The sequence below is a fragment of the Vicia villosa genome, linkage group LG1 (genome assembly GCF_029867415.1).
Source record: "Vicia villosa cultivar HV-30 ecotype Madison, WI linkage group LG1, Vvil1.0, whole genome shotgun sequence".
NCBI classification, from domain to species: Eukaryota; Viridiplantae; Streptophyta; class Magnoliopsida; order Fabales; family Fabaceae; genus Vicia; species Vicia villosa.
In genome coordinates this window covers 40,318,572-40,346,317 of record NC_081180.1, presented here as the reverse complement: position 1 = coordinate 40,346,317, position 27,746 = coordinate 40,318,572, and positions in this window count along the sequence as shown.

Sequence of the window (27,746 nt, the reverse complement as noted above, 5' to 3'; positions counted from 1 at the left end):
AAATGCAATACAACATAAGTAAAAAGTCATCATAAACTTATATAAGTGATGTTTAAAATATTTATCCACAAATATATATATGAATACCACAAAATCATCCATGTAAAAGTATAAAGTAACTTAATATTATCACCAATACTTATCAAATTTTTTCTACATCTCACAACCATTTCCTTGATCACATCATTTTGAAAATATATCTTGATCCTCTTTAACTTTTCTTTATGACTTGAAAACACATTTATAAAATCATATCTTATCTCAATCTTTTTTCTTCAAAATTTACCAAAATCTTTTTTTAATGTGCCAGCCCGAAGCCCGCTTGGCCCGGCCCAGCCCATAAAAAACATAGGCCCGGTGGGCTGACCCAAAAAGACAGAGTCGTTCTTTTTTAAAGTATTTTGCGGCCCGGCCCGTGCTAAATTGTAGGGCTGATGGGCCGGCCCAATGGACCAAGCTCATTTTGACAGCTCTAGGAGTGAGTCACCAAAAATTCAAACTTGAAGAAAAAACTTGGGAGTGCCAAAGTTAAGATAAAATATTTAAATTATAAATTAAAATAAATAAAATAAAAAGTCAAAGTTATTAATGTGTGAACTAGTTGGACTACATATATAAACCATAAAAATATATAAAACACATCACTCCATATCCAACAAAAAAAGAAAATCTAAAATATATCGCAACAAACAATGTAAAACACACCTATCTAGTTTCCTCAAATCTATTTCCTTTTCTTTCTGTTATGAAATTATTTAAATGTAAACAATTTAAACCCTTCTTGTTGTAATTATTAAAAAAAAAATAAAGTAATTAATTTTTTAAAATATTTTATTAAATCAATTAGAATTTTACTTTTAATTAAACTTCTCTTACAAATAATAGTAACATATTTTTATTAATGAATATTTCAAATATCATAAGCAAGTTAATAATCAAATAAAACTTATTTAATTGTTATCCTTTATTGTTATTTAAGTGATATTTTAAATTAATGATAATGTTAAATTCTAATCGTATAAAAGTTTCAATTTATCTTGATATTGAATAATTTTGGATGGTTTTATTGAATAATTTTGAAGGTAATAAAGTGAAATAAATTAGTTTTTATTAGCTTTAATGTTAATTTGTTTCATTCCAATTTTGTGATACAGTATTAAAGTCTTTTTAAGGTAGAAAATATATTCTTACGTTTTGATTGTACACTAATTAAATTATTTGTCTGTAACTGATGTATATATTCTTAACGTAGTAACGTACTATTGATTCTAACATATTTTAATGTTTTGTTTTAAATGAAATCTTTTTATATATAGAGAAGATTATTGAGAAAAAAATATTGAATGGAAGAATACAAAAAGATAAACTTTTGGGTAACAATATTACATTAGAGACAAAAAAATTCTTGTTAGTTCTGTATCCTCAATTTTTGAGAAGAATATGCTAAATCCTGGGGGATTAGCATAATACCCGGAAAATCCTTGAGGACAGTGCGTTCAACACGTCTCAGACTATCTTATCAGGTTTTAAATTATTTTAGGTTAATAACCGAATATTTCTCATCTAAGTAAACTTTTGGATGTGTCGTGTATAATTCGATTGCGCTAATATATTACACTAAGAAGAGTCTTGAAAGAATATTAGAGAAAATATATTTTTATATGAATCTCATATTTGATGATATATCTTGATCCAATAATTGGATAGTTGATTGCAGTCCAGTAGGCTGATTATTGATTGAGAAATTAATTTCCCTAATTGTAGGGGGAGAGAATCAGCAGCTGAAAAAGTGAACCAGAAGTTCAAATGAACAATTTAAAATAAATAGTTGCCTTGATCCTCGTACAAATCAATATGAACAAAAAATTCAAAATATTATTCATTTGCAAAGTTTATATATAAATTATCAGCGGTCAATACTCCACTCAAAGTGGATTCTCCTATTGGATCATCTAATATTTCAAATAAATATTGAGTTGTAGCCGTACCTAAAGCGTGGTATGAAAGGTGGTTCAAATGTTAAAAGTCTTCTACCTAGAAAAGAAACTAAAGTTAAAGATGACCCAACCCAAGTGAGGATATGAAAATTTTAAAAGCACTCTGACATAATTTATTTTTAGTTCCAGAAGAACTAATCAAGTACTTGAAATATGAAATAAAGAGATCTCGATAAATTATGTCATGGATGAAATGAAATGGAACCGAAATTAAGATAACCAAATAAAGTCGACATTAGCAATGTATTTGTTTCAATATAGCGCTAAATATGATAAATGATAACGAGAATCGTGAAAGAAAGTCTACCAAAGATTATAGACAAAGTGAGAATTGGTCAAAATGAACAAATCATGAATCAAAGTATATTAAATAGGACAAAACTTAGTACAATTTTTTAGTTGTGGTTCTTACTATTTTCTAATGAAAATATGACACGTGTTTAATTTTCTCTTACACGTATGCAAATTTTTCCTATTTTCACTCATTAAATGATATTTAAGTATATTTGTCATATTTTCATTGGAAAATAGTAAGAACCACACCTAAAAAATTGTACCTAAATTTTGTCCTATTAAATATTATAGACAAAGTGAGAATCGGTCAAAATAAATATATTCAATTGAATAAGATTTAAACTCACCTTACAAGTGACTTGATTTTTGACCTGTAGTCCGAACACCTCAAGGTGTGAAACCAATGAGATATAAATGAGTTTTTGTGAAAAAGCAAAATAACAATGAGATATATATGAGATTGAAATATGAAATAAAGAGATCTCGATAAATTATGTCATGAATAAAATGAAATGGAACCGAAATTAAGATAACCAAATAAAGTCGACATTAAGAATGTATTTGTATCAATATAGCGCTAAATATGATAAATGATAACGAGGATTGTGAAAGAAAGTCTATCAAAGATTATAGACAAAGTGAGAATTGGTCAAAATGAACAAATCATGAACCAAAGTCTATCAAAGATTGTAGACAAAGTGAGAATTGACCAAAATGAATATATTCAATTGAAGAAGAATCAAACTCATTTTACAAGTGACTCGATTTTGGAACTGTAGTTCTAACACCTCAAGGTGTGAAACCAATGAGATTTAAATGAGTTTTCGTAAAAAAGGAAAATAAGAATGGTATAAAGCTTGATTTGATTCTCAAAGATTTTCACAAAGACTTAAGATCGAGTTTGATGAAACATATCCACCTGTAGTGGATTCAATTAATTTTTGATAATTAATTAGTCTTGTAGCTCATGAAGGGCTTGATTTGAATATGATGGATGTTGTAACATTTTATTTGTATGATTCACTTGATAAGGACATAAAATTGAACAAGTATATCTATGGGCCAAAACAATATGGACACAAGTGATATAATTGTCTCAATAAATATTTGCCAAGGGAGAGATATACAAATAAGTTCATAAGTCCTTGTATTTTTATGAAAATACCTAGAAAATAATTTTCTATAATAGTTGTCTATGTAGATGACATAAAATTGTTGGAACTCATGAAGAGATTCCAAAAAGATATAAGTTATTTAAAGAAATTATTTGAGATGAAGGACTTAGGAAATAAAATGTCCTTACTAGATGAACATGTAAACAATGGAACTTTTATATACCAAGAAGGTTATATAGAAAAAATGTTAAAACGTTTCTATATGAGTAAATCTCATATATAGAAAAAAATGTTAAAATGTTCTTATATGGACAAATCTCGTATGTTGTATATCTCTATGATGTTGGATAATAGGATGTACAGACGATTCTTTTAAACCTCGAGAAGAGGATGAAAAATCAATTGGTCCTGAAGTACCATATCCTAGTGTAGTTAAAGCACTGATCTATCTTGCTAACTATGTACACCATGCTATGTTAATTTCCATAACTCCACTAGCAAGATATTGTTCTTCACCTACACAAACACATTGGAACTAAGTCCAACATATACTTTGCTATCTTAAGGATAAATGAAAATGAGTTTGTTTTATTCCAAAGTGTCCAAATTATAATTGACAAATTATGTAGAAATAAGTTACTTGTCAAATTCTCATAATGGTACAACTATTTCATGGAGACCTATGAAACAAATCACAACAACAACTTCATTAATTATGAAGAATTTCTTAGCACTACATGAGGAAAGTCGAGAATGCGCTTGATTGAGATACCAAATTCAACACACACAAAAGACTTGTGATTTGACTTCTAGAAACCCATATATGAAGATAATAATGCATGCATTGCTCAACTGAAAGATGGTTACATTAAAGGAGATTGAACAAAACACATTTATCAGAAATTCTTTTTCACTCATGATCTTTAGTAAAGTGGTGATTTAAGTTCCAACAAAGTTGTTCATCTTACGGACCTTTTTAGTGCAAAAGATTCGTCTTCATCATCGAAGAAATGACCGCTCAGGGGGAGAAATGGATTTTACTTAAAAGGATATATACTCTTTTTGCTTCACTAGATTTTTTTTCACTGGATTTTTTTAGTAAGGTTTTAACGAGGCATGTCCTAAACAAACATCTGAGGAGGACTATTATGAATAATGGATTATTGTCTTCCTATAATTTTCTTCACAAAAAATGTTGTACTCTTTTTCCTTCAATATAATTTTTTCCACTGGATTTTTTCTAGTAAAGTTTTGACGAGGCATATTCTTTATGTACATCCAAGGGGGAGTGTTATAAATGGTATGATTATGAATGTCCATCAGTTAGGAGATCTCAGGTTGATTTTCCATTTAATACATATGTCCTATAAATATGACTCATATTGTATCAAAATCTCTTACACTCAGAATATGAATAATAAAATATACTCTCTTTCTCTCTTATATTATTTTATTCAGTTTCATAACATAAATAAATAAATTATAATTTTATATTATTTTATTTTTTAATGTGGGGGATTGTTGTAATTATTAAAAAAAATGAATTAATTAATTTTTAAAAATATTTTATTAAATTAATTAGAATTTTATTTTTAATTAAACTTCTCTTACAGATAATAGTTAAAATGTTTTTATTAATGAATATTTCAAATATCATAAGCAATTTAATAATTAAATTAAACTTATTTAATTGTTACCCTTCATTGTTATTTATGTGATATTTTAAATTAATGATAATGTTAAATTCTAACCGTACAAAAGTTTCAATTTGTCTTGATATTGAATAATTTTGAATAGTTTTATTAAATAATTTTGAGGGCAATAAAGTGGAATAAGTTAGTTCTTATAAGCTTTAATGTTAATTTGTTTCATTCCAATTTTGTGATATAGTATTAAAGTCGTTTTAAGGTAGAAAATATATTCTTACGTTTTGATTGTACACCAATTAAATTATTGGTTTGTAACTGATAGATATATTTTTCAAAGTACTAACGTACTATTGATTCTAACATATTTTAATGGTTTTGTTTTAAATGATATATTTTTATATATAGAGAAGATTATTGAGAAAAAATATTGAGTGAAAAAATACAAAAAGATATACTTTTGGGTAATAGTAACACATTAGAGATAAAAGAATTCTTGCGAGTTCTATATCGTCAATTTTTGAGAAGAGTCTGTTAAATTATGGGAGATTAGCATAATACGCGGAAAATCTTTAAGGACAATGCGTTCAACACGTTTCAGACTATGTTATCAGTTTTTATTTTGCAGATTTAACAATATAAACAACTATTAACAAACTAGTCATTACAACATTTAATGTTATTGTAAATTGAATTTGACTCACAACCTACTTGAATCAATTAACGAGTGAGTGTAATATCCTAACTATTATATATTAGTCGAATTAAATAAATACAACTTATTAGTTCAAAATCTAATATTTAGCGTTACATTTATTTATGTTTATACATTAACAAGTTGTTGTATTTGTAAAGTAATTTCTTTTATAAAAAATTAACCGATAAAAGTATTTTTGAAATTGGTGAATTGATTATTTATTTAATAAAGAAAAGACAAACATAATTAATATATGAATTCATTCTTTATTTAATAAAGAAAAAAATATATAATAAATATATGAATCCATTTATTAATTAAAAAATATAAATATAATTAAAATATTATTAAATTTAAATTGAAATATTATATATACCTGATTAGAATAGATTGTGAATAGTCTGCAACTTGTTGGACTTCTCAGAATGGGGATGTACCTGCAAGGTACTCCGATGCCAAAGTAAGAAAGAGAGCAAATGATCACAAGTACTAGAGTAAGAATATTAATGAATGAGTACCTGACCCTCTAGTTAAAGAATGTATCTATAGCTTCAGCGTTGGGTCAAAATTCTCCATTTTGGGATGGATTATCGGAGGTCTAGGAATAGGAAACTGGCAGGATCCTACATGGTAGGGAAGAGTCGGCAAGTGACTCACGTCCTGGTGGAACCGGCCGTAGAGTTCGGGACCGAAGGGCTGAATTTTCCGTTGGACGGTTGACCACTAGTTCTTGGTGGACACGTGGGTTGAAATGCGCACACAATTAGGCCTTGTTCCTGAATTGGATCTGATCGACCATGGACCTGCTCGGCTCATACCAGAACAGTTGGTTTTTTCATAACCTCGTGAATCAAACATGAATTTTGGTGTCATGCATCTCAATCATAACCACCACCACCACCACAATTACATGCACCAACTGCCATTATATCTTTCAAATAGTGCATACATTCCGTTCATCGTTCATCATGTATTAAATATGAGCCTGTTTGTTTTGATTTTTTTAAATAGTTATTCTTAAAATGTAATTTTAGGTATTTCATTATTTATGAAAAAAAATTGGATATCAAAATTTTTAAAAATCACTTAATTTTGAAGATATTTTAAATAGATTTTCATAAAATTATTTTTAAAATACAACTTTTAAAAAAATTGCGATTTTGACAAAAATTTGGTCTTCAATAATGTATGTTTATGTATCGGATGTTAAAATTAGTGTTTCACTTTAGAAAAAACAAATATAAAAGAATTTGTAATATTTTTAAAAACGGTTTTGTAAAATCTATTTTAAAAAAGACAAAAAAAAAATCTATTTTTTTAAAGCTGAAACAAACTTACGCTATATCTCTTTAAGTCATGCATATTATACAAATGAATGATATATATATTAGAAACACAGTGGTTTAAATTTTAACTTCTCTTTCATTTATGTTATATTTAAATTATTAATTGAATAACCATTTTTCTAGAATTATATTAAATTTTATAGTAGACTATTATTTTATAGAAAAGTTATAAATTACTTTTAGTTTTTTTCATTATTACATTTAGTTAACACTTTAAAAATAGACAAGGTATGTAACGTTAACTTTTTCTTTGAGCACTTATTTATTTTCATTTATTCTTTTTCTAAATATCTATAAAGACTTCATTTATTCTTTTTCTATATATCTATAAAGACTTCTTAATCCCCAGTGAAGATTTTATTTTGAATGGTTTTCTGCTTTGCAATTGATAATGTTTTTTTTGTTGGAAATAATATGGCTTAATTCAATCATTTTTATTGAGGGAAAGTTCACTTTGAATTTAATCATGTTTACAGTGATAAAATCTATTTTTAGGTGGGATATTTGAATTGAATTACTAGATTTTTTTGAGTATGTTATTCACATTTGCTAGACATGTGGATAAACAAAAGCAATCAATGTGAATCACGAAGTCAAAGAATCCAATAAATAAATAAAAGTAAAATACGGTTTTTGTTCCCTTATGTTAACCTCGGAGTTCATTTTAATCCCTTAACTTCAAAAAAGTGTCATATTGGTCCCTTAACTCTTTAATAGGTGTCATTTTAGTCCTTTTTGTCACATTAGCGACGGAAAAACTCAAAAATCAGTCGCTAAATCAGTCGCTAATATGACAAAAAGGACTAAAATGACACATTTTGAATAGTTAAGGACTAATATGACACTTTTGATTTCACATAATGGCCAATAGTGAGAGATTTAATTGCTACTCATTCATATATTCCTTTTTTCTAGTGATTAAGTGTATCTTCCAAACGATTCATACCTTTATAAAGTTTGTTTCCTTTAAGACTCTTAGGAACAAGATTCTTCCCATTTAGTATACTCTCACATTCATCGACAATTATCACATAATTTAATCTCTCAACTATTACCTTTGCATCTCACAAGCACCGCCTGATTAGCCTATATGTCTCTTGAATATATTTTTAGAATCGGGTAAGAGATGACGTATTATATTTACAATAAGTTTTGTCCACCAATACCACTTTTTGTCCAGGTTTTCATTCTGCGTTCTGCTTTTGACGTAAAAGTAGTCACAACAACATCAAAATAATAAAAATTCATATTAAAAATAATAACAACCAAAATACATATTAAAAATAAAAGTATTTTTTTTATTTCCACTGTCTATAACCTATAACCTTGTGAGAAGAAAAAGTTTGAAGTTGTTGATGTGCATACGACAAAGCGACTGCGGTTGATTGAGTCATCTGTCTGGGAATACGAAAATCGCACATCCTATAAGCATAAGGTATATGAGTTAGTTGGAAACTTTTCAATTGAGTACTGAAACTATAAACACAATAATTTCACTAGAAGGGTTAGGATGTTTAAAAGTTTCGTAGTTATAAAAAAAAAGTTTCGTATGCTCTCCAAATGTTGTTATTGGCTGCATTACTAAAATAAAATAGTCATTAAATTTCCTTTATTTATATTTTATAATTTTTATTTAGTGAAATAACTCACTCAATTGCTAAATATTTTTTAAATAAAATAAATATTTTTATAATAATATCACTAAATATAAAAAGTAATCAATGTTATAAAAAGATATATAACTTTAACCATTTTTTAAAATAAAAAAATATTCAATATTATAAAATATATATAACTTTAACCATTTTTTAAAATAGAAAACATATATATATATATATATATATATATATATATATATATATATATATATATATATATATATAATTAATAACATCATACTTAATAACATGACACCTCTGATAACTCTTTACCGCATATCTATATAACAAAATCCACCGTTGAATTAAAAGCTAACATCATATAGATCATGTCCGTAAAATTTAACATCAATTGAGAATCATTTGATAAGTTAATGAAAATGATCAACATTAACGGTTTTGTTGAAGTTTTGTAAGACGTTAGTTTTTATGTATCTCGTTGACATATCAAGTAATTTCTGATTGATATTAAACTTTATAGACATGATCTATATCATAATAGCTCTCAATTCAACGGTGGATTTTGTTATACGGATATGTGATGAAAAAGTTATCAAACGTGTCATGTTACTGAATTTGACACTTTGGTGTCATTCTGTCCCATATATATATATATATATATATATATATATGATTGCATAGGGAAGAGAATAACACCGATAGTATTTATTTGGAAGATGTCAAGTCTCATATAGATTGGAGATGAATTTTTAAAAGAGTTTATATAGAGTGACATCTTTTACCTTACCAGCTAGTTTTGTAAGAATGGGTTAGGTCAGACCCTAATATTATTTGTTGTAAATTTTGAATATATTTCAAAAGTTTTAAATAATTTTATCTCATCTTTAATTGAAAAATATAAGAAAATATTTTTTTAATATTAATTGTTATTATTTATTTTGTTTTATGATGATTTTAAATTGGTCAAGTAATTTAATAAGTTTGACTTGAATGAGTCAAATTCATTACTCCAACTTTCTGTTTCTTATTTAAAGCCCCTTACCATTTACAAGAAGTGGACAGAAAAATAGAACATAAAAAAATATTTTGTCTTCTTTTTTTTTCTTTGTTTTCTGGTATACATCTCCTGGCAAAGAATATTTCTTGTTGTTCTGATGCCTCAGAGTCTTATTAAGAATCTGAGAAGAACCTGTTGAATCCTGGGGGATTTGCGCTTATGAGGCGGATAAATCCTTAAGGACAGTGTATTTACACGCCTCAGGTTTATGTAATGGTTTATTATTTTGCAGGTTCAATGGTTCTTATTTCGAGAAGAGATGATCGAGTTATAATGGTGGTCTAATTCTACAACAATCTTAAGGATTTAGTTTTGCTAGTAGCAGAAAAGTCATGACGACGGAAGTATTTGACAAGCATTTGTTTTTTGTGAAAAAAAGAATGATGACATAATGGATTACTCTAATATTTGACTCTGTAAAAATCAAGTAAGTTTTTCTTCCTCAATAATTTTATTTTGCTGCTTATGAACTGGGTGAAAAAAAAAAATTTATTATGCGAAGATAATGTTTATTTTTTACATGTCATAGATTATAAATATATAATGAGATTTTGTAATGTAGACCATAGACTTTCTTAATTCACCTAATTTTGTTGTTGAACACTATAGGTCTATACCTATTATTTTAGCGTCATTTCTTTACGGATCTTTTTGTCATTGTTATTTAATTATTATATTAATCAAATAATAAAGAAAAAAATATGGTGATAAAATTCACGTTTGTATCTAATTCTATAATGTATGCTTAATTACTTAATCGAAACTAAATACAATATAATTATTTTTTTTTTGGTGACATATCATGATTTATTGGTATATGCATGTATTATATTGAGAAAGAAAGAAAACATAATATTTATGAATTGTTAATAACTGGTGGTGATTTTTCATTTTATTTATCCGTACGATAACTGGTAGCTAGAATTAACAATACCTTTTTCTTAAACATTTATCATAAATCATTATTTTGTGTCTTAATTTTATAATATTATATTATATTATTAAATATTATTAAATAGAATATTTCTTCGAGTTGTTTCATGCCATTAGAAACGGTACAAGATTAGAATCATCATTACATACAATAATATATATTGATTGAAATTTAATTGTGGTGTTAAATAAAATAAATAATTGTATTTATGATATCAATAAATGAATGTGGTGTAAAATTAAAAAAAATATATATAAACGGTATAGATATTTGTTATGAATTAACGGTGCATCTATAAAATTATGAAATTATGGTGGAATGTTTATTGCTTTGTGATTTTATGGATATGAGATACTTATTCTTGTAAAGTTTTATGGTAGATTTACTTATGAACAATTATTTCATTGATATTAATTAAATAGATTTTAATATATTATTTATTCTCAATAATTAATTGAGTAAAAGTGTAGAATTTGAGATATTTTGTTATAGATGAAATTTTATGAGATTATACAATATATTGATATGCCCACTTTTAATTTGCTTAGAATATATTTTAATGTGGGGGCATATAATATTTATATTATAAAAAGAAATTAATTTGATGTATATATATGATGTTAGATATTTTATTCTATTATAAAATATTATTTAATTATTTTATTGATAATATATTAAGTAGTTTTGAGATTATATACGATATGAATGAAAAAAAAATAGAAACGTAACTGTTATTATAGAAATAATTTTGGGAAGTTTATGAGGTATAATAACTTGAGAAATTTGAGATAATATTGTTCTCAATGTAAGAAATTTTTTTATATTAATGAAAAATTATTTATTATTTATTGAGTATGGTGAAAAATATTTGTATGGTGAGTTTTAATCACATGAGACATTTTGAGTTGTGACATTTATTATAGTGTGGATGATCCAATGTGTTACAATAATACATTGATGTTAATATATGATTGAAATGAGAATAAAATTAAATGTAAAACTATTTCTCATTGTGGGGGTGTTATTACTAGAAAATCATTCAAACACACCTTTATAGTGAAATCTTAAATAGATTTATATTTATTTTATTGAGAAATAACGATGTCGCTTATAAGTCTTATAAGCAGACCTGTATAAATATAATTATGGAAATCAAGTGTAATATTAAAACTTGAGTAATATTTGAAATTCCTTGACTTAGAGACGTCTTAGTCAATATTTTAAGGAAGGAAAATCGTGACTTCCTCATTTGTGTTTAAAGTAGCTACTGAATAATGAGGTAATATCCTCTATTTATATGAAGTCAGATCAAAGTGATCATAGTCGATCCTCTGACAAATCCCTAGGATGAAATAAATTTGTGACACATCAAAAGGGAATTGGACTTAAGCCAATTGAAACTAATAAGTGATGGGAACCCAAACTTTGTGATTGGAGATCCCATGAAAAAGGTTCATATGGGTAAGAACAAGTCACTTGTTAGTTCTGCTAGCACCAACAATTATTTGATTAATTTTTGTTTGCGTCCTATTCCTATAGTGTAATTGAGAAAGTGCTAGACACTGCATTATTGAGAGGATAAGCTTATGTAGCTTTTAATGAATTTCATATCCTTATTGGAGGTGTATGATTTGCAGCATACACTTGATGAAATCACCTATATGAGTGTCGAGTGGGGCCGCTTGTATGAGATCTTGGCGAAATCTCTAGAGCACTCAAGAAAATAACCAGGCACGCGCATGGCCTATTAGCGCACCACAGCGTTAACAGCAAGAATTGTGGGGGTGTGATGTGGGTGATATACCTCTAACATACGTAAAGTGTTTTTGGTTCATATAGCTTGCTACACCAACTTCACTGTATGTTAAGTACTATCATTCTAGGACTAGTTCATATAGCTTGCTACACTAGTTTGATGCATCACATTCATGATGTTAAGCCAGAATTTTTTTGTTTTATTCTTCTTTTCAACTTTTGAAATATGAGGGGGATTGTTGTAAATTTTGAATATATTTCAAAAGTTTTAAATAGTTTTATCTCATCTTTAATTGAAAAATATAAGAAAATGTTTTTTTAATATTAATTGTTATTATTTATTTTGTTTTATGATGATTTTAAATTGGTCAAGTAATTTAATAAGTTTGACTTGAATGAGTCTGTTATACCCCAAAATTTGCCCACATATTTTTCAAGAAAACTCCAATCTGAAAATTAAGAGTCTCATATAATCATGGATTTTTATTTCAACAAATATCCTAACATATGAAATACTTAGTTTTTAGAATTTTTCTTATACAGTAATTTGGCTTGCAGTTGAATTTATTCTTACGCAAACGCCAAATACTGTTTATTACTTCACACATGCTATTTATTTATTTACAGATAAATAGTACTGACACAATTGGTACAGAGTTAAAATCTTTTTTGCAGGCGCAGAATCAGGAAACTCAGACTGTACTGGTAACAGTATATTAGTTATTTATTATGTCTGTGTTTTTTAACAAGTCATGTAAATAAACTTTCATTTTCCACATAAAACAAAAACAACAAAAAGAAAATTAACTTTGACTGTTGATTTTTCACTTTAACTGCTGCTTCAGTACCTGAACGGTCAGTTGACAGCCAAACTGCTGGCAGTACAATTCTCAGTGTTTTGTGCCATCAATCAAATCAATCTTTCACAATTCAAAATTCCAAGATCTTTGTGCTAGAAGTCTTCTGAATATCACGCGATTAGCAGAAACTCAGCACTGCACAAAAATCAGGTACGCTTAACTGTCTCCTACATAAACAGTCCCTGACTAGGGTTTTCTTGTTTTTACAGGAGAAACAAGTTTTTGAGAGCTCAAATGGATTTCATGCACATCCATATATCTCAAAGTACCATCATACAAATTTTCAAACTTCAATTCACTCAGACGCACCGTCAGCAGCTCAAACAGTCAACAGACGACCCGTTTGACCAAAAAAGTCAACAGACAGTCAAAAATGAAATTTTTTGTCAAAGTCCATATTTTGTCAAAGGATTCATCATTTGATCATTGGATGATCATAATTCATCAAGGAAAGATCAAAAATCAACAAAACCCTAAGATTCAAAATTAGGGTTTTTGCCTGAAAAGTCAACTCAACTTTGACTGATCATAACTCTCTCATCCTTCATCCAAAAAATTCAAACCAAAGCTTGTTTTGAAGGAAATTCAATTATCTTTCAAATGCCATTGATCCCATGGTCATTGGATTCACCATTTGAAAAATATGATCAAAGACATTACAGGTCATTTTCAAAGTCAACAAAAAGACACTTTTTTCAAAAGGACACACAAGGAGCTTCAAAATTCATTTTGACATGAGACCAAAGGCATTGGTTAGAGGACTCTTTGAGGTTTCCAAAAAGTGCAAGATCTCCTTCATATGACAAAAATTGAAGGATTTACACCTTGTTGAAGTTGGCTAAATTTTGGGAAAATACATGAAATCAACATTGCTCAAAAATGTATTTTTTCCAAATGGGGCCAAGTTTTCAGCATTCAAACATCATTTCCATGATGTTATGGGCCTCCCACGACCAAGACTAAGCCCATACCTTTTTTTTATCCATTTTTGCATGATTTTATCTTATTTTAAGATTAAAATTAAAAGGAAAATGCATGGATAATGGTTAGCTTACAAATCAAGCATGACTCACCTCAAAGAATCTTCATCTTTCTGCAGAGAATTGAAGGGCAAGGCAGGTGCATTGAAGGCAAGATGACTTGGTCAAGAATTCAAGGTTTTTAATATTAAAAAACCAAAGTTTCAACAAAGGCAACTAAAGACACTTCTTAGCTTCAATTGTAAGCACTCAATGCTTATAAATAAGCTATCATAGTTCAGTAACAAAGAGAGGCGAGTTCAGAAGCATACATAAGCTCATAACACTTGTAATCACTTGAAAAAAATTCAAAGAAAACTCAAATTCGAATTTGTAATTTCAGTCCATTTCAATACAAACTAAGCATTCATACACCTTCCTTGAACATCACTGAAACTATCCCAATCAGTTACAAGCCTTGAAGCTCACTGAATCGAGCTATACAGGTCCAAATTTGTTCAAACTAAAATCAATTCGTATCTGGTTATTCACACATGTTTAATAAGATGTAGACATACTATTAAGTTTGGTTTGAGGTGTAGATCATTTCTGGAAATTTAATTGAAGTTTGGACACGTATAAACGAAACTACCATTTTAGGGTTCATAGCTTCAAAATCAGGGCTTTCCAAATTAGGCAAAATTAGAGGTTCTAAATAGCACCATTAGATTCGTATGGACAAAACGAGTTGAATGGTACCATCGCGCCAAATTTATGTGCTTGTTTACCCCTATTCGCTATTTTGCAGGTTTGAGGTTCATCAATTACAGCGCATGTTTCATAAAAGCGCTGTAAAAACCCCTGGCTGAAGGTTGAAGACGATGAGGTGTCTCCCCCTCATTGGTTCAGCAGCGCGCGTGTTTTTAAATTTTCCTCTAATCCTGTGCTTTGCAGGTGCAACGTGTCCCATGAGCCTCAATTTCTAGACCACTTGATTTCATTTAATGAGTCATCCAACGCTCCAGATCACGCGTGCACATCATACTCCCTCAATCAAACCACACAGGATCAGTATCCTTTTATTTTCTATTTTATTTTCTATTTTATTTTAATTTCTTTGTTAAATTAATTAAAAATAGTTTTAAAAATCCAAAAAATACACAAAATATTTTTTAGACTTCTGAAATAACATATTATTTTCTGAAATAAAAATATTTTATTTTTCTTCAAAATTTCAATATTTGCATAATTAATTAGTATATATTTATATATTTGCTTTTTTTAATTATTCTAACCAATCAAAAATCATAAAAAAAAATTGTTCCTTATGTTAAATATTGTTTATATATTATAAACTAATTTTGTACATATTTTGAATAATTTTATATTTAAGTTTTAATTATTTGTATAATTATTTACATAATTATGTTTTAATTAACTTAAATCAATTCCAAAAAATTCCAAAAAAAATTAGTTTTGTTTTAAAATTAATTAACAAGTATTTTGTACATATTTTAAACTTAATTTCTAGGTTTAAATCTATTTTCATCTTTTTCTTCATTTTAATTTAATTAATTATGCATTAATTATAATTAAAATCAATCATAAAAATCCAAAAACAGGCTTTTTATTTTCCTTGCAATTTAAATTCCTAGATAAATGTATAGGATGTCAAATTCATGTAAATAGGCTAGTTTACATTTCCTGCACAATCGATGTAATAGCGTAGATTTACTTTCCGCACTTTACATTTCCGCATTTTACTTTCCAGCAAATATAAACTGCGTGTATGTCAAAGATAAAATTGAACCGTTAGATCACTAACTTCAAAGATAAATATCTGAATACAAACACAATCACACTTGCACCTCTTAAGGTAATCCCTTCTCATTCTTTTCAAAATCAAAGTCAAAATTCTACTGTTTTGAGTACAAAATTGAACCTTGCGTTTATATCCGGTGAAAGGATAGATTTTTAAAGGAAATAGGATAAAGACCTTACAACTCAGGGTAGGCCTCCTAGTTTGCTTGCTCAAATCAAAACAAACAAAATTCTCATACACTGTTGTTTTTCTAAACAAAACTTTCCAAAAAGACAATACTTTGTATACATCCAAACACGGATTATTACAAAGTTAACGTTCTTTTCAAAACATCTTTCGAAAGATAAACAAGCATTTTGTATACATCCACACACGGATCATTACAAAATTCAATTTACAATGGTATTTGAAACCACATATGAGCATTCTAAAGCAATTGAAAAATGATCGAAAAAACAAGTGAGCTAAGCAAACTTAAGAGCCCATGGATAACCATGGATACAAAGGGTGCTAACACCTTCCCTTTGTATAACCTACCCCCTTACCCAGAATTTCTTAAAGGTCTTTTTTCTGTTTCTTTTATAAACCTTTCCTTAATTGGATAAAATAAAAGGTCGGTGGCGACTCTGTGAATTTTCAAAAATGCGAAAGCATTAAGCGATAAAAAAGAGTCAGTTCACGTATCTCTACAGAACAGAGGTATGGCCCGGGATAAAAATCGGAGGTCCACAGAGTCAAATTCATTACTCCAACTTTCTGTTTCTTATTTAAAGCCCCTTACCATTTACAAGAAGTGGACAGAAAAATAGAACATAAAAAAATATTTTGTCTTCCTTTTTTTCTTTGTTTTATGGTATACATCTCATGGCAAAGAATATTTCTTGTTGTTCTGATGCCTCAGAGTCTTATTAAGAATCTGAGAAGAACCTGTTGAATCCTGGGGGATTTGCGCTTATGAGGCGGATAAATCCTTAAGGACAGTGTATTTACACGCCTCAGGTTTATGTAATGGTTTATTATTTTGCAGGTTCAATGGTTCTTATTTCGAGAAGAGATGATCGAGTTATAATGGTGGTCTAATTCTACAACATTATTCAACCATCATGAATACAAAAGTAAATATTGGACTCTACCAAAATAAAGTGTACATCCACAAAATCGAAAACTACAACAAAAACTAAAAAAATTTCAAACAAGACCCTATGCAGAAAGATATAACTGAAGATTTAAGAAGACATCACAAATAAAAAACTTTCAATAAGAATCACCACCCTGACTAGTGAATTTAGTCTCTCAAAAACAATTAGAACTTGAAGCATAATACCGGATTTGCCATCCATCCATCCATTCTGAGAAAGTGCAGAAAACAACCAAAGTGTTTATGATGTTACCTGTGTCCAACATCTCCTCTTACGTAGATATCAAACATGAAAAGTAAATTTATTGTAAGTTCTCTATTTTTAGGTTTGGCATTAATTTTTGTAAAATAAATATAGCACCAATAGGATAGGTATAATGTGTTTACTTGCTAACAAGAACAGGTAATTAAGGAGTTCTATCTAATGAAGAAATATGTTGCGTTGAGATGTCTCAACAACTAGAGCAACATGTCGGTCAAGATGTCATAAGCAGGGACATTTGAAATTGCAGACTAATGCAACTGAAATAATAGATTCTATTATGATTTGACAATTGCAAATTATTTTGGGAATATTGTGCAGTCCTATGTGGCGCGGATTGATAGGTTTGGAAAAATCAAGTCAAAATCAAGAAGAATATTCACTTTCTAACTATGGAGATTATCATACTTAAAATTTTACCCCCTAATATTTCACATCATATACCATCTCATATACATGTATGCATCATCAGCTCAAATCAACCACTAAGAACATGTTGCTTGTTCACCTAATCCTCAAATTAAGGTTTCAAGACTCAAGAGATTCAGGCACAGGACAAATCAATGATTGAAATGATCCTCAATGTATCATGAAGATCAATAATTCTCATTCATCCACATACAATCTCAAGTTTCAAGGTCAACAACTTTCAACTTCATTTGGTCTATCACAATTAGGGTTTTGACCTAATTCATCTAGGAAGTTGAGTTTTAGTCAAGGCATGGTTTCATAGCTCAAATCATGATTCAAGGACCTCCAATAACTCATTATAATCCACTCACATCATTCATTTAGTTGAAAGAGCCTGATTCAATTTGATACTTGGAAGATTGCAATTCATTTGGAAAAAGTCAACTATTCAATTTCACCTTTGACTTTTAAGGAATTTGGTCAACCATGGACTTTTGAAGATCAAAATCATGAATATATGCTTAGTGAAGTCATTTGATCAAGAAAAATCAAGAAAATCAATCAAGGATCAAAAAGTCAACATTTAGGGTTTTGACTATTTTAATGAAGATATACATGTTTTTCACTCAAACTTTGAAAGGTCATAACTTTTTCATCCCTTGGCCAATTTTTTCCCACAAAAGCTCATTTTGAAGAAAAAGTAAGGATCTACAACTTTGTCAATGTGAATAATTTCTCAAAAATTGAATGGTTTTTAAGTTATGAGCTCATGAAAATTCTTTCAACACTTAGAAAAAATTTCTAAGTAATTTTTGAACTAATTTCTTACCAACTTCAAGGCCACTTTTCATGATGATCCAAGATGAATCAATTTAAACCATGAACATAAAAATTAAATTATGTCATCTAAGGTTTCCAAAAAGTAATCGAACATCCTTTGATTTTACTTGAGCAAGAAGTTGTGGATTTTTGAATAAGGGTTCATGAAAATAGTTTTCAAGCATAACTAGTTTTGCATTTTACCAATTTTACACAAGTTTCTCTCAACAGAGCAGTGTATCTTGTATCAATCTAAATGGGCAAATGTTTTGAAAATGAGTGATAATGTTTGAAAGTGGTGTAATAGAAGAAATGTCTCTTCTGTAGAGATGAATTATGTCTCACTTGTGTATAGAAGGATCTGAATTTTGACTGGCTTATACAAGGCCCAAGGTTGAGGCTTAACTGGAAGTTTGAAATTGACTTTGTTAGGGATGATTCCACTGGAGATTGTTTTGACTGAAGGTGTTTGTAGGTGTTCTGTACTAAGCCCAGAATTGAGGCTAACTCATTGAGGATTACTCTGTTGAGTTCTTATTTAACTGGATGGTTTGGTATGTGTTTTATACTAAGCACAGAATTGACGCTGACTCAGAGGGGAATTGATTTATTTTTTGCATGAAAGTCCATGATCGAGGTTAACTCTAAGGGGATTATGGTTTATTCATGTCTTGTATGGTTGAGATTGACTCTCTTGGGGAACAAAAATGTTTTTGTCCATAATTGTATGATGATTTGTGTCTTGTACAAAGCCCAAGATTGAGACAGACTCTGTGAGGAGTTTTGAAAGACTGTGTTTTTGTATGAGAGTTACTTTGGTGTCTTGTACAAAACCCAAGATTGAGGCTATCTCTTTTCAGGGAGAAACTTTAGGAAGTTTGAATCCTTTGATTGTTGGAAGATAATGTTTTTTTTTTGTGTCTTGTACAAAGCCCAAGATTGAGGCTAAACTCTGCTTGGATAGACAGGTTTTCTGGAGACTATGGATGACTCTATTTTCTGCCTTGTACAAAGCCCAAGGTTGTGACTGACTTACCGGGGAAAGATCCAAAGGTTTGAATCTTTTGACTGTGGGAAGGATGTTTTCTGCCTTATACAAAGCCTAAGGTTGTGGCTGACTTAGCTGAGGATGAATTATAGGGATTGACACAGCTGGGGAAAATGGATCCAGGGATTTAAATCCTTTTGACTCTTTTAGGAAAAAGATGGGTGATAGGGACTGTCCATGTCTCTTGGTCTAAAAGGGAGAATCTCAATACAGGGATTAAGTGAATACTTGAATGACCGTGATTGTTTATTTGAAGGTTTTGGATTCTCACAGGAGTAAGGTGACTAAAGACATGTCCTATGTTTTTAGGAAGCCTGAGGGTCCTTGTATACAAGCTCAAGAGGAAGCTGAAGGGATGCTTATAAGAAGCTTGTGGGTCCTTGCATTATGAGCCCAAAAGGAGGCTAATCGAGGGCCATCGAGGGTCCTTGTTATAGCACAAGAGGAAGCTATGTTGGCTAGCCTAATTTGGCTCTAAGAAAATGGGTAAGAGGTTTCACCAGGAATAATTCCTCTTGGATGGATGTGCCCTATTGTTGATCTAAGGGTTTCAAGATGTTTCACCGGGAATAATTCATCTTGTGGCAAGAATCTATGTTATTATAATTAGGAGAGAGGCTTCACTGGGAAGTAATCCTCAATCCCAGGTCATAGTCCTATAATATATATATACAGTTTATCTGTCTTAAGGTTTTTCTCTGACGAAGAACTAAACAGTATATATTTTACATTTTATTTGACAAGGTATTGAAAATAGTAAATGAAAGCTATAAAAACTTACTAGGATGAAGAGGAGGCCCAAAATGTATGTATGTACAAAGCCTTATTGAATAGTTGAATGTTTTATTAAAAAAAATTGAATGTTTTTATTGAAAGGAAAAGAAAAGGTGTTAGGTCTTATAGCTCAAGGAGAAAGCCCATTTATTTATTGTATGTACAAAAGGTGTTGGGTCTTATACTGTAATAGAGGCCAAAGAATCTGAGATGAGAAAGAAGGGTTGGGAGTTATACTCAAGGAGAAGCCCATTGATTTTTGAATTGAAAATAGATGAGAAGTTGATTTGAAAACAATTTGAAGATTGAGTTGAAAACTGTTGAAAGTTTGATTGAAAATAGTTGAAGAATTGATTTGAAAGTAGATGAGAAGATTGATTGAAAAACAGTTGAAGTTTGATTTGAAAATAATTTGAAGTTTGATTGAAAACAATTTAAGAGTTTGAAAATAGAAGAATTAAAGTTTGGGGCTTATACCTCAGAAGAGGGGCCCAAAGGTCTAAGAGAAGTTTCACCGGGAATAATGTCCTTCTTAGAACCAGAGTTTTGTTTTGAAAAAAAGATGAAAATAGAAGAAGAGAAGGCTTGGGATTTTTTACCTCAGAAGAGGGGCCCAAATGGTCTAGGAGCAGTTTCACCGGGAATAATGCCCCTCTTAGTACCAGAGATTTAAAACATATGAGAGAGTTTTTGTAAATAAAATAGAGTTTAAAAACAGACAAATATGTACAAAAACAAAAAGGGGTTGGGTCTTACACTCTTTAAAAATAAAGAGGCCGGGGATTAACTAATAATAAAAAATAATTTGAAAGAATGATGAAAGGTGCAAGGTTTTGTTGTTTAAAAACCTTGATCGTCTGTTTAATCGGGAGTTGAAGAAAACAATTTTGAATGATAAAACTAAACAAATTAAGGCAAGCCTCAATGTCTACACCTAATTAAGACATAAGGGATTAGGGTTTGTTCACAAAAATATTTACAAATGATTAGGTTTTGAAAATCAAAAGAAAGACATATCTTAAAGTATTAAAAATACTTTAAAATACACTATTTTAAACTTGATAAAAATATATCAAATAAATAATATTTTTGTGATTTTTTTGGATATTCATAAAATAGGTATAATAATTGAGTAGTGTGTAAAAAATTATTTGAAAATGATTAAATTTGATAGGTTAATTAATTAGGTGAAGTTTGTAAAAAACAAAATGAAAGAAAATGGTGGTTAAAATATAGGTTTGGTTCTCCAAGGGTTTGAACTCGTGACCTTGAGGTCACCACTCAAAAATGTAACCAACTGAGCCACGCGCGTGGCTTGTCATAGTGTCCATTCCGTTTTATTATATTTTTCACTTTTTCTAGAAAATTCAAAAAAAAAAAAACTTGTGCCATGGTCGTCTTTAACCTTGAGCTCGTGAGAATTTGAATTTTTGAACTCTCTCAATTCTCAACCAAACTTGATGATTCAAACATAAAAATTGTTCTAAATTTCCTCACGTTCCCAGATATGTAACTAACATGAATTTATATTAACTACAACTATTTAATTTCCCTGAAAACATGAAGAACCCTAGAAACTTAAAATAACATTAAATGATGCACATGATGAATAAATAAATGATGAATGAGGGCTTTTGATCCTCTCATGATGCTGAACAAACTGGTATCGAGCTTTGATGAAATAGATATAAGGATAAAGGAGTTAAAGTTTGAGAACTTACCTCTTAAATTGAAGATTGATGGCTATGGTAGAGGGTTCCCAGCAATGATTTGATGATTGCAAAAGCTTTTTGGTACCTCAGTGATGCTAAAGGGATCTTTAATTCACCTTGAATCACCCTGAATTTCTCTGCTTGACTCCACTTGCTTAAGCTCCAAGTGAAAATGGAAGATGATGATTCTGATGTTACAGAAGTGTTGCAGACATTTGAATAGCTTCCTTACACCTCAAGGAAGATGTTGATGCACTCCAATTGGCTTGACACCCTCTGAACTCTTCTACTCGACTCCACTTGCTTAAGTTCCAAGTTGAATGTGACAATGGTGATCCAGCTGCTATAGAGCTCCAAGGAGGACTTGGATCACTTCCCCTCAATGCCCTTGAGATGTTAGAACACTCACTCTCAATGAATAAGTTCTGGTTTGAAGAATTGGCTTCCTCACCCCATGAACTTTTGAAAAATGAGCAAAAGAGAGAGAATTGGAGGAAAACGAGAATTGAAGTTGCTTTGTTGTGATTTGAACAGAAAATGAGCTTTCTATTTATAAGCAAATGCTCTGAGTTCTTGAGAGAGTGGGGTAAGCTTGATGAGGTCACTTTGAATAGTTTAAGCATGAAGAAATGTGAGATATCTTTGAAATGCAATGATGGAATTTTTTATTCCACTTGATCAAGCCCCCTAGCCCTTGATTCCATCTGAGTTTGGGACTAAATTTTGTTGTGTAGGAGCATTCTAATTGGTCTTGAGAAGATTCCTTTGGTGAATCACCATTTTCCATAAATTCCCGTTTGTAATGATTAGATAATCACATGGCCTTGAATTTTTGAATATTCTACAATCTTGATGCAATGATTCAAATGATTCTATCCAATCTCTTCTAATATATTTGTAGTTATGATGCACCAATTAGTAGAGACATTTGCATAAAATTGACCAAATGCATATTTGGTCATGCCTTGAAATCCTACTCCGGATGCCTTACTTTGATCATGCATAACTTCTTGCCAAATTTGAATTAAGAGATGATCCAAGACTTTTTGGAAAGTTTAGAGTATATAATTCAATTCACTTGTTAAGGTCTTGGAAGGATTTGTGAATACAAGATCACACTCACAAAGATGTTTTTGATTCATGGCAAACTCAACAAGCATACAAGCAACAAGGCACAAGCAGAAGAACTCAAAGAAAAGCAAGCATTGGTCACTCATGACAGAGCAGGTCGACCTACTATGCATATAGGTCGACTCAATACAAGTAAAACAAGAGGAACTCAGAAAAACAGCAGTCAGGTCGACCTACTCCCAACCCAGGTCGACCTAAAATGGAGAAATTTACATATCATTCTGCTAGGTCGACCTACACAACAACTAGGTCGACCTAAACTGAGGAAAGGTCCCCAAAACGTATCTGAAGTGGATTCTGGTCGACTTACTTCTTTAACAGGTCGACCTAACTGGGAACAAATGTTATTCAAAGGATATGCAACTCTGTTAGGTCGACCTAAGCACTACAAGAGGTCGACCTATTTGATCAAAAATGCCAAAATTTCTGGTTTTCTTTGCTCCAACTGATAAGCTCTCATATATATTGTCCAAGGTTCATTATTGCTTCTCAACACCAACAACTGAAAGATACACAAAGGCTTCTCATCTTCGTTCTTCATCATCTCCAACACAATTACACATAATCATTCTTGTGTTGAGGGTTAGTGATCGAGTTCGATAACGTCCATGGAACGGAATTGAAGATTCCTAGTGGGTGAAGATTTGTGGGGTTTTTGGTGAATAAAATCTGAGGGTTTTGTCCTCCAAGATTGGTGAATTTTGGGGGTTTTTATCAAGAGGCTTCATCAAGGATCCAGCTGAGTGTGAAGATTGTAGAACAAGTGTTCAAGCAACTCAAGACACTGCAGAAAGGGATCAAAGTGAAGCTCTTGGAAGACCCTAATCTGGCTCAAGATTAAGGGGGAAGAAGATTCAAAGGATCGACAAATTTGGTTTATTGTTTATCGCTTTGTTATCTTCTTTGTATAAACTGCTTTCAACATTAATGGAAGATTTCCCAATTTCAATTTGGAATTGGGGGCAGACGTAATCGTAGCGAGGACGATCGACGAACTGCCTAAACAAATATCGTGTTCTTGTCGCTTTTATCTTTTCATTTACGTTCTGTTCATATTTGGTTATAATTGCAAATTGATCAACGATTCGAGTGTTAAAATTGTGAATTAAGGACTTGCATAAACATCACAATTCATCACACATTGAATCACCATCAATTTGATCATTATCACCAAGTGTTTGTGTTTTTGCTTCTTTCACTATTACTGCATTGCAAACCAAAGTTTATCAATTCAGAAGTTAATCGATTTTCAGTTGTGAAACGTATTGATTCTATAACATATCACTTCATCGTTAATCTCAATTATCTTGTGGTTTTGGCACATATACGACCCTTGCAATAACGGTCCGGAATAGACGCAAGTCGATTCAGAACCGCTTTCGCATTAGTTCGAAATAATTTCGAAAAACTCTGTGAGATCTATTCACCCCCCTCTAGATCCTTAGGCCAGCGTCTAACATGATTCATCTTGGATCCTGGTGAAAATTGGCCATAAAGTTTGAGAAAAACTAGGGTTTTTACACTTAAGTGTTTTTTGCAAGAACTTTGGGAGCCCATATCTCTTAAATGGTTGATGTTTTGAATAAATTTTATAAGTGACAAAGTTGTTCATTGGATAAAAATCTACAACTTTCTTGTTGGAAGTTTTCTTCAATTTGTACTTGAAAATTGAATTTATTTCCCCATGAAGTTTGGACAAAAAATGCTTAAAACACTTGGAAAAATTCTAAGTCTTTGAAATTTCCAACTTTGACTTTTGTTGACTTTTTGATCTTTGATTGATTTTTTTGAATTTCTTTGATGAAATGACTTCAATAATCATATGTTGATGATTTTGATCCTCAAAATTCCAAAAAGTCAAAGGTGGTCTTGTATAGTAGACTTTTCCTAATGAACTGTGTTCTGGGAGATTTCAAATGAATCAAGCTTTCCTCCTCAAATGAATGTTGTGAATGGATAATAATGAGACAATGGAGGTACTTGAGCTACTATTTGAGCCATGGGATCTTGTCCTGGTCAAAAGTCAACTTTCCAGGTGAATTAGGTCAAAAAAACCCTGATTGTATACTAGATGAAATTGGAAGTTTTTGAACTTGAATTGAAGTACATCTTTCATTGGATATTTATGTATGAATCATTTAAAGATGTTTGGGCTTCTTGGATCATGCTTTGAAGCTTTGTGAGTCTTTCTAAATGAAAACCCTGATTTTAGTCCTTGATAGGCTCCAAACTCTAATCTGGTGACTTTGATGGACTTGAGGCTTGATGTGTTGAGATTGGAGGTCATAGGTAAATGAATGACACATCTTGAGCCATATTATTGTGTTGAGGATCAATTCCATCTTTGATCGTTCCTTTTTCTGAATCTCCTGACTTGAAACCCTAACTTGACTACTTGGTGAACAAGTGACTGCTCTGGGTATCTGCTTTGAGTTGATGAAGTAGTTGAGATATAACATCTTAGGGGGGTCAAAAATTAGGGTATGACACACATACATCATGTAGAAGTGATCCAAACCTCCATTCCAGTTCTATAACACCAGAATCATCATCTCAACATTCAACTTAGAGCATTTGCAATTAGGGTCGGGCAGAGGAATTCAAGAGTTTCCAGATCAATTCAAACATTCAAACACCCTCTATAATCATCACAAAAGCTATCCATATCATAATCTTGCACCTGTAACACCTCAAACTCAGAATCCAATTTCTCACTTTGAAGGTAAGCATTTAACTTTGAATTCTATGATTCATGCATTTTAAACATTAAAACAAGTTATCAATATGTTTCTGCACGTGTATAGATCATTTACCCTCAATCAATTAAACAAAATCGTGCATATCCATGATTTCATGTTGAATTTTTCGTTTTTAGGGTTCTTAGTGTTCATACGATTAATCTTTAGTTACACTAAAAATAAATTAAATTAAGTACCACCATTCAATTCCTTATGAAAAAACAAGTGATTTTTATGTTTGAATCATCTCAATTGGTTAAGAAACGAGACATTTGGAGAATTTGAATTTGAAGATGGAAGCTTGAAGAATATGAACATGGTGGCGCCATTTTTTAAATTCTAAAACACATTTTACAATATAATGAACTATTTGCATTTTAAAACTTGAATTCATCGTTGCCCTAGTGGCTAAAGCGCGCGTCCAAAGTCTTGCCATGTCATAGGTCTGGGATTTGATCCCCCCTCAGACCTTTTGTTTCATTTTATTTTTTTAACACATTTCAACACTTATTTTTAAATATATTTAAATGAAACCATTTGTTAACAAGCTCAACGTGTGGTTCAGATGGTAAGAGTTTTGAGTAGTGAGTATGACGGCGTGGGTTTAAGCCATTACAAGGCCAAACCTAATTTTTTTAACACAATTTTCTTTCATTTTCTTTCACAACTTCACCTATTTATGTAACATAGTAAAATTAATTATTTTAAGTTGATTTTTTGCACACTCTTAATTTATCACATATATTTTATGATTATACAAAAAAAAATCCAAAAAAATAACATTTATTTGATATGTTTTTATTAGGTTAAAAGTAGTACCTTTTAAGTGTTTTTAATTATAAAAAATACTTTCTTTTTGATTTCTTTTCTTAACCTTATCATTCTCAAACATTAACATCATGTCTTAAGTCTTGATCAATGTACATAATATGTCTCTCTAGACTTATTTGTTTTCATACCTTAATCAAATTATTTATTTTTAATATTGTAATACGCTGAACTGACTTTTTTAGAAATGTCGTGGTTAAGCATGAGTCGCCACCGACTTTTATTTTATCCAAATATCAGAAAGGCTAAAAGAACAGGAAAAGACCTTTTTAAAGAAAACTGAGTTCGGGGGTAATTATGCAAAGGGAAGGTGTAAGGCACCCTTTGCATCCATGGTTTTCCATGGGCTCTTAATTGCTTTGCTCGTCTTGAAACCAAAAGTTTAGAAATGTATAGAAGATGAAGAAACAAGGACTTTAGCTCGTAAATGAGCGTAGCCTTGAAAGTGTTTAGAGAAGAAAAAGTTGATAAAAGATATTTTAGCCAGAGCAAGGCAATTAGGGGCAATTACCTTATAATTTGAAAAAAAGAGTTCTTTTAGCCTTTCAGGGTGAAAGGGTCTATCCTTGCCATAAGAGGGCAGGAAGCCTTTCATTTGGAGGTTAAAGGGTCATCGAGAGTTCGTTCGCCATAAGACTGTCCCATGCCATAAAGAGGCAGGTAGTCTAAGGGAAGAACCAGAATAGCCTTTTCGTAGACAGCCATAGGATACCTCAACCTTTTCGTAGGCAACTTCTGAGGGTCGAGATCATTTTTAGTGTATCGAAGGCAGCATCATTAGGGA